Source organism: Mesitornis unicolor, unplaced genomic scaffold (assembly GCF_000695765.1).
Source record: "Mesitornis unicolor isolate BGI_N332 unplaced genomic scaffold, ASM69576v1 scaffold7980, whole genome shotgun sequence".
NCBI lineage: Eukaryota > Metazoa > Chordata > Aves > Mesitornithiformes > Mesitornithidae > Mesitornis > Mesitornis unicolor.
Window position 1 is genome coordinate 19325 of NW_010160205.1, and position 9067 is coordinate 28391.

A 9067-nucleotide genomic window follows, 5' to 3' on the forward strand; every position below is an offset into this window, starting at 1 on the left:
CCGTTTGCAGAAAGTGAACTTTTGATTAAGATGCTTCTGTGGGAAGGCTGGTACTGGAGGAACAAAAGCAGCTGTGTGCCCCACAGCAGAAAATGCTGACTAAGCTGGGCAGGCCATATGCCTAGAATATCCAGACCCAAGCTGTGTGAGTATATTGAGGGTATTGTATACAAAAATGCAGCATCTACCCTGTCTTCAGTTTGTTAAAGATTAAGTGTATTTGGCTAAGAAGCTGCACTTTGCTGAATCTCTAGCTTTTGTGTGCTTCAAAGCACAAAACTAGAAATGCAGCATTCCCATAACATTCCTGACAAAATGTTTCTACACCACTGTGGACTTGCAGGGTCCAGTGCTGTCCTTGCAGAGTCTGAGCAAGAGTGCAGGGCCCACTGCCCCAGAGGATAAATAAATGGGAAGCCTGCTCTTGGGAGGCTCTTGTGGCTGAGGATGGCTCACTCTTCCCATCAATAAAATTTCTGCCTTCAGTCTGGGCCTAAGATGACTTCCAAAGAAGTGTGCTGGACCAGGATATGATCCATTTGGGGTAGCGCTGCTGAGGCAGTAGGTTTTCTCCAGCTCTTCCTACTTTTAGCCTGCATTGTTAAAGAAACAAGGTTTGCACTGCCGTACTGTGCTCAGTTCTTTTCTACAGCACATTTTTAACATGCAAAAAATGTGAGCAATATTTGACAAGTATATGGAGATGTTAAAGCATTTAAGTTCTTGCTGCCTTTAGGAAATGGCAGTCATAGAAAGAGGAAAAAAAAGAGCTTCCACTCTGAGAAAAAGCTGGATTCCTACTGAACACCAGAGGTCCTCTTATGGATAAAAGTTTTTCAATGGCATGAAGAGTTCAGCAGACATTCCCAGGCTTCAGCTGGCCCCCAACCGCCTGTAGGGCCTACACAGCTTGATGCTTAAAAACAAACACCCTGTTTCTGGTGAATTTGCTCAAGTCTCAGCAGCATAAATGTTTTGGGTTTTGTTGTTGGGTTTTTTGTTGTTTGGTTGGTTTTTTTTCTCACAACAGGTAAATGCTTAAGAACTGAACTTTTGTATTAAGAGTAGTGTATGGAAGTAAATAGTTTGCATAGAAGGCCAAAGACACTTCAGAATAAAGAGTTAAAAAATAAATACTTGCAAAAGGTTTCAAGTTTCTGATTTTCAATATGCCTTGGTACTTTTAAATATGTATCTGGTATCTTCAGATGGATGAAATTACCTGTTTATATTTGTAAGCTAAAATTTTCAAATTAAAATTTAAAATTTAAGTTAAAAATCTAAAATTCAAATTCAGAAGTTAGGTGACAGCATAAAAGCTCCCTATTTGGAGGTAGGTACTTAATTTAGGTACTGCTAAATAAGACTGAATTTCTGGGCTGCTTTGCTAACACTGGAGGGGTGGCAGTTGATCTGGTACACAGATGAAGTGCTGAGCACTCTGGGTTAGATGGGATTTACTGCTATGGTCATCGGAAGTTACAGTTGTGTGCATGTGGTTCTTCTGGAAATGACACGAGCGAGCTGTATGGTCAGCTGAAACCACAGACATTTCCTGCTGTTCCTGTCCTGCCACAGGTGTTGAAGCAGGCAGGACTTTTATTATCTGGGAGCTGAAGAGCTGGTTTGTTTTATTCTATCGAGAGTTCGCACTTCCCTATCCTCATTTCCTTTTCGTCAGTGCTATCTCCAACCTCAGTTTGAGTGTTAACATTTGGTGCTTGCAGTGGTTAAAAAAACAAAACAGAACGAAAAACCTCACCTTCCTCTATAATGTTGAGAATAGTACTGAACATGTCACAGCAGAACCATCAGCTTCTTCACTTTGACTTAGCTGAGGCCTGTTTGAAGGATAACATGCTTTAGGTTCTCTCTTCAGAGATTAAAGGCTTAAAAAACAGCTCCCTATAGTTTTCTGTTGGATTCTCTTCCCTGTAACAACTTAAAAATACAATATAGAGCTACTATTGTAGCCCATGGATAAGAGGAAGTTGGAGACCTATTCTGTAGTCATGTGCTGCAGTTCCTTTACTTCTCTGCAGGTCTTTGTAGGCTTGAGGTAGACTTGGCCAAAATCCATGTTATGAATGAAGCCTAGTCTTAAAGCTCTAAAGGCAAGTGAGAGCAGCTAGGGTTTTGCAAGAGATCTCATTATAAGTAGTTGGTGTTCCTGCATGGGTTACAGGGCAAGCCAAAAATATTCTTGATAAGCCTGGTGTGTTCTCTACCTGATGGCTGTCGGCCTTCTTGCTGATGGGTTCCTGTTTTTCTTTTCTCAAAGACCATTACTATGTTCATGAAACTCCCTGAGCAAAACCTGGGTTGTGCTCTGGGTGGGTTAGGGAGCTGGCAACACACAGATGTCTTCGTCAAAATCCTTTTTTGGCACAATGCCTTGGTGTGTTTGTTCTTCCTCTGGGATGTGTCCTGAAAGAGTTGTACGTGCATGGATGGAAGAGCGTGCCATGTGTCCCTGGTTCGGGGCTGTCAAGAATCTTTCTGTAGCAAAGCTGTACCTGCCTCCTTCCACTAGTCAAAAAAAAAAATCAAAACAAAAACCCCCAAACGCCATCCAAACAAAATAAAACAAAGAGCACAAGTGCCTGCTAGTTATTTGGACAAGCATTTTTAATTGCACATTTAAGAACCTGCATTCAAAATCTTCAGGAAGTTCAGAAGCATTTCTGAATCTGTTGTTGCTCTTATCTTTGTTCATCTCATCTTCCAATAGCCTTTTTTTCATATAAATCTTGTATGTTATTAATAACAGGATTACAGGTTTTTCTTGTAAGCTTCCTAGAGCATGGATAATGTCAATCCTTTCTGTTACCTGTGGCATACGTAAGAATAGTATAAGCAATCTGAAAAATGTTTAATTACACCAAAAATTATGCAAATATTTCCTACAGGATAGTATTTTTGTGTAAAACTCTTGATCTGGCTATTGACAGAATGTGTTTTCTCAGTAGGCAGGCCAGTAGCATCTTGGTTGAACACAGCAGCTGTGTTAAAAGGCAGCAGTAAACCGTATTCAGGTTTAGGTCTTCCAAGCATATGATTTCATTGAAGCTGAAAGGCTTCTGAAAGAGCTTTCTGAAATCTTAATCTGAACAGCAGTAAACTTGTGAACTTGAAACTTGTTTGGGACTTTCTGATTGTAAAAGGTACTTTTTATTATAAGCCCAGCGGAAAACACTTGAGTAATAGCAGTGCTATTTTATGTAAAAGGCAGAGTAAAAATACATATTTTAGGCAAAACCAAGTTCGGATCCTGCTACTTCAGATCTTAAGATGGGATTGTAGTTTTCCAAGAAGTAAAATAAGTTACCATTGACTGTACTATTGAAATCAGCTCTTCTCTGTTCTCCCTGTTCTGTGGTCAGATGAAGTGGTTGCTACTGTGGCATAGTTTGGGGGAGAGAGGAAAGGTGGTTATTTTCGCAAGCATGTAACTTAGCTCTTCTAAGGATACCGGCTCTTTACCAGCCTGAATACAAGATTGCCCATCAGTAACTGATCCAGCACTCTAGCAGGACCCATGAAGTTAATGATGTAAAATCTTGGGGTGAACACCTGTCTCCAAGTCAAAATTTCCAGTGCCTCTAACAGGGAGATAATTTCACTGGTAGAAGAAGTCTGGACTGCCTAATAGTGTGTAAAAATAATATTTACAGTTGGAAGCATAGGTCATCTGGTGTAGCAGTGACTCCTGGTTCCTAGTGAGCCAAGAGGTTGAATTAAGGGAGTATGGGTTGAGGGTCTGACCAAAGCCTTGTTATTCTTGCTGAAGGAGAATATCTCCTAGGGAGATATTCTCACTCAAGGAATGATGGGGAATGTGTTAGTTCCAGGAACTATTTAAAATACTCCTGGCAATAGACCTGCATTTAATTAAGCACTTACTTTATGCTGTCTTCTGCTGGTTAGGGGCTAAAGAATTTCCACTGTGATACTACAGCCAGCTACACTTGTCTGATTTTGCAGCAGATGAACTTTTTCAGATGAGGAAGACGGTAATAACGCTTTTCTCTGATGCTGATGCAATAAATGACTGTTTCCTTTAGCAAAGCAAATAGTTCACTGGGGTGTGTAGACCAAAACACCTGTGGTGTTCCACACTGCCAGTTTCAAGAGAACGTATTTTCCATACAAAAGTCTAACACCATCAGGAAAGTGGTTTTGTGCATAGAGCCTTCTTGAAAGACATGCTTGGTCCTCTCTGTAGCCTCCAGGAGTTGCCAGAATGTGGCTGTCTTGCTTTGAGGTTGGTAATGATTCTTTCTGGTGAAGGTTTTGTTGCTTCTTAAGCCAGTAAAGCCTCAGTCTTCAGCCCTAACATAGGAACATCCATTAGTTGGAGGGGTTCTTCTCCTCTAAGAAATTCTCCCACTGCAGAAAAAAAAACAACAATCCCATTGGGCAGCAATAAATCTTTGCACTGAGGCAGCTCAGCATGCTTGTCAGTGCAAGGGAGCACAGCAGAGGGAGGAAACGTCTATGAAACCACAGCCTTGGATCTCAAATGTTTATCTGCCCTGGTGAGTAAAAAAGTTTGAGATAATCTGAAAAATTAAATATGATCCTTAATTTCACATGGTCTTCTGTCTCTCAACTAGCATTTCAATGATTGGGTAGGGGTCTTCCTGGCTGAATACGACTTGAATGACGTTGAAGTCTTTTGCTTTTGGCTTTTTACTGTAGATGGGTATAATTACTTCGTTATAAATAAAAGCCAAGTGCAAAATTGTCTTATCTGATTTTATTCTAGTTTCTTTTTATGAGCTCTGGTTCGTTCTTATTTATATAGTAAAAAAAACCGACCAACTTTTACGGAGAAGTAGGAGTTAAAACTATACTGGTGCAACGTTGTATGCTTTGCTCTGTTGCCTTCTCGGATTATAAGTAACGAGGCAACTTTCTCTTTCTTTTCCAATAGTACCACTTCGTGGTGGTCTTGTGACATTCTGCAAGTTTAAGTGGAACAAAGAAGACCTCCAGGGATGTGGAGTCAAAGGCTCTGGGTGTTCTGCTCTTATAGCTGTTCTGGGCAGCAGAAAATGAACACATTTCTTTAGTTGTGACCTTAGGAACAATTTCCTATTTCTGTTGCCACTAACCTGCCCAGCCAGACTTTTGTGGATCAGAAGATGTGTGTGCAGGATGGATGAGGCGGTGTGCTGCTCTTCCATCCTCTGACTGCCTGGGCACTGCTTTGCAGAGCAGTGGGGCAGCCCAGGTCCCAAAGAGTTCCCAGGAGCTTGTGGGTGCAATGCAGAGGCATAACTATCAACTTGAGCCAGCTGGGAAGTGCTGGTGATGCTTGCTTACCAGCAACCAGTCTTTGGATTAAACAGGATGCCACTAAAAGGGTTTGGCAACCTGCTTTCTCCCACAAAGTGCGCAAGTAGGGGGGAACTTCTGGCCAGGAAAGGGCAGCCCTGCTCTGGTTTGTCACATTCTGACAGTGACAGAGGTGCTCTCCTTCTGCAGTGGGGTACCCCCAGCCTCCCTAGCCCTGTGGGCAGAGGGCACCACACCTGCAGAGTGGTCTGCAGCATCCGAGAGGTCCCAGAGGTTAACCCCTGCTACAATCTCCAACCCTTCCTGCTGCTTGAAAGTGAATTTGGGGCAGCTTTTTTTGCAGCAAGTTAAGGAACAAGCAGAGGAAAACCTCAGGTTTCTATTGTGAAGTGCCTGTCGGTCTTTGCTGTGGACAGGCTGTGTGTCTCTGAAGTAGTCTGTCAATCGAGGCACCAGTAAGTCAGGGGGATTAGTTTGGGTTTTGGTTTTCTACTGTAGTCTCCCAGAGCAGGTTGCCTCAGGCGTGGAAGTGTTTGAATGAGGCTTTGCAGTATCAGGTGCTAAGCAAAATACTGACTTTTTTTTTTAATTTTTCCACGTGTCCCTTAAGGGCAGAAATTTGCCAGACACAAGGAGAGTGAGACTGGAACAGCTTGGTAAAGCATCCCTGATGGAAAACTTTTCACTTGCCCGGAATTCATATGCCATTTTCTCGCTGCCCAGTGTTGTGTATCCCTGCCAGAGTGGCTTTGACTAATCTTTGCCTGTGACTCAGAACAGAGATGGGCTAGGAACCTCCTTTTTGTTTTGTTTTGTTTGATTTTTTTTCTTTTGAAAATTGAAGTGAAAGTTTATCAGCCTGTAAGGTTAAATGAGAGCTTGGCCAGCCAAATGAGGAAGTAAAACCTTCCTATATAATGAGCTCTAATCTGCTCACTGCACTTGTTTGCTCTCAGTTGACATCAGCCTTGCCATAAAGCCTCTAAATACAGGCTGACGACTTCCTTGTGAGCCCAGTACTGCTCTGAATCCAGTTTCTGGCTCGTGAATGGTGGGACGGTATTGGTGGGACACAGAAATCACAGCTCTCAGGTAAGGCAGAACAAGCAGCGCTACCTGTGAGTATGGCTCAATCTCTGGGGTGTTTGCTTCTGTTAGTTTTGGCAAACGCAGCAGGGAAGGTGGGGAAGAAAATGGCAAATGTTTTCCTAGTCAACAAGACAACAAATAACCAGTCTTGTTATTAAAAGTTTCTATGCATCTCTAGTTTGTGAAAGTAAAAATATTCCTATTTTTCTGAAAGCAGAGCAGCCCATCTTCTTTCAGAGAAACAGGTCATGGAAGGGCTTGAATGGAGTGGTGGGTTGAGGTAGTTTGCAGTGTGAGTCTCAGGGACAGAGGAGGAAAACGAGGTGGCCCAGACCTAAGGTGTGAGGGGGTCACCACTGTGGCAGGGAGCAGTTGCTGTGCTCCTGGGGTTACTCGGCATGCATGCCTAGTTTAGCGAAGACTCAAATCTGCTCTGCCTTGACCAATTCCAGGTCTGGCTGGGGCTGTGTCCCCTCTGCCCCCACTTGGGCAGGATAGGGCTTTGGTCGGGGCTTTGAGGAGCACCAGCTCCCACTGAGTCAAGCTGGTCCTTTCTGTGGGTCTGAGGCTGCTGAAGATGCTGCTTGAACACACACCTGTGGGGCAATGGGTCCTGCGCTCACTGTTTGCAAGTGGAGCAAAGACCTGGTGGCATGACTAAACAAAAATTATTCTTTAAAGTAATTTAAGATGAGGAATTAGAATATAGCCACCACTTTTTTGGAAAAGTTTTCACAAAAATTTCTAATTATTATTTTCAAGCCTTCCAAATCTGTCAAAATATGAAAAAGACAGAAGATCTTTACAAGAGTCTCAATTTTTTGGTCAGAAGTAATTTTTTTTGTAGCTAAAATATTAACATTAAAATCGAATTTTGGAAATGTGACTAAAGCCATTCCCTCCCTGTGTGTGAGAGACAGTGTGTTTGTGTGTGTGTATGCAAGAAGGGATACAACAACACAGAAAGAGAGCGATGCTTTTTTAGCTAGAACATAGAATGGGTACACAAATACTGGTGAATAAATTTAGCCTGGACGTGAGAAGACTTTGGCTCTCAGTGGAGGGAAAACAAGAGCAACTTCCCATCAGTGTCTGTCGAGGTGAGGGGGAAAAAGTGGCAGGAGGAAATATAAGGAGCTAGAAAATGAAGATTGTAAGGTTCATAAATGGGATTTCACAACCTGTTTGTCTGTGATAACAAAAGGTGGACTCTGTGATGCACAATTTCTCCTTTTGTCACATGTTCTTGTGCTGGTTACAAGAACCCAACTGACCTGTTGGACTTGGGCACGCTACTAACCGTTTACTAATGCGTGAGCTTGTGATTTTATTATCTGTTAATTCTCTCTTTAGAAGGATGACATCGGTATTGGCTTTTATCTCAGGGCTGCAAACTTGTTCTCTCTGTGGTGAAACTCCTGCAGTCACAATATTGCTTGTTTTTTAAGTATTTGGCCAGACTGCAGCAGAAATCCAGTGGTCAACTTTGCAGAAGTAGCATGAGTAGCTTGTTACTGGTGATGACTGATGCCACATCATATCAACCCCAGGCAGCAACCCAGAGCTCAGTGTTTCCCATGCCTCGCCTCAGCTCACCCAGCCCAAAGGTGTGCAGAAGGGCCAAGCCTTGCAAATGCTGCCTCTGTCTGCCAGGCTGCGAAGTGTGCAGATGTGGGCCATGGGCTTAGGGATGCCTGGGATGGGGCTGGAAAAAGGATGTGATGAGCAGCCTTCGTCCAGCATGTGCTCACGTCTGCTGCTGCTGGAGCTGCGAGGTGTGGGGTGGGAGATGGACGTGGCCTCTGCACTCTGCAGCCGGAAAGCTGTCTGGTAAAAGTCTGAAGGATTGACTTGAACCTACTTTGAGATGAATTCCAGGACAAACATACGCACAACACAATGAGATGCTAATGCAGTTAATTAAAAAAAAAGAGGGGGGATACGTAATGGGGATATATCCCCATATGTGATATGCGACATTAATAAAATAGAAGAAAGCATCAGAATAGACAGAAGTGCAGGTTTAAAATATAATAATGATGGCTATTAAAATATGTACTAAATACTTTCTTTTCAACCTGAGGACAGATAGCAACTGAACTTTTTAATTTACAATAATTTCTTAAAATTATCTAGAGATAAAACCAAATAGTAGTGCACATTAAGCGTCTGGAGCTACTGACCACACACCTGGAAGCAGGGTTTGCTACAGCACTAGACCAGCTGTGGCAGCTTCAGCTATATTTGGGTACAAAGATACATTAATGAATTTCAGTTCAGAGAGTAGTTATTTCAAAGGTAAGAAACTATTTCAGTAATAAAAAAGCAGGCAAATTCCTTTTCATCTTCAGTCCATGAATTAAAAACAAGACTTAGTTGTAAAAGCTGTTACACTTGTGGAGTGCACTGTGAGGATAATCCAGTCAAGCCCACTGGCTAAAATAAGCAACATTTTGGTTTAAATAGAAAAATACATGTGGTAACTGTTTTTTCCTTATGTATATGACATACTCAAGGTGGTTTTTATTTTACCAATGCTATTTGTCACTTTTAATAGAGTGCCAGATTTCTTCCACCGAATAATACCTGAAAGTTATGAGGCTATGTGGAAAAGTAAAGGTCAAGGTTGTATGAGGTGGGGTTATAAACTAATGATCACATTTTCCTGCTGAACTAA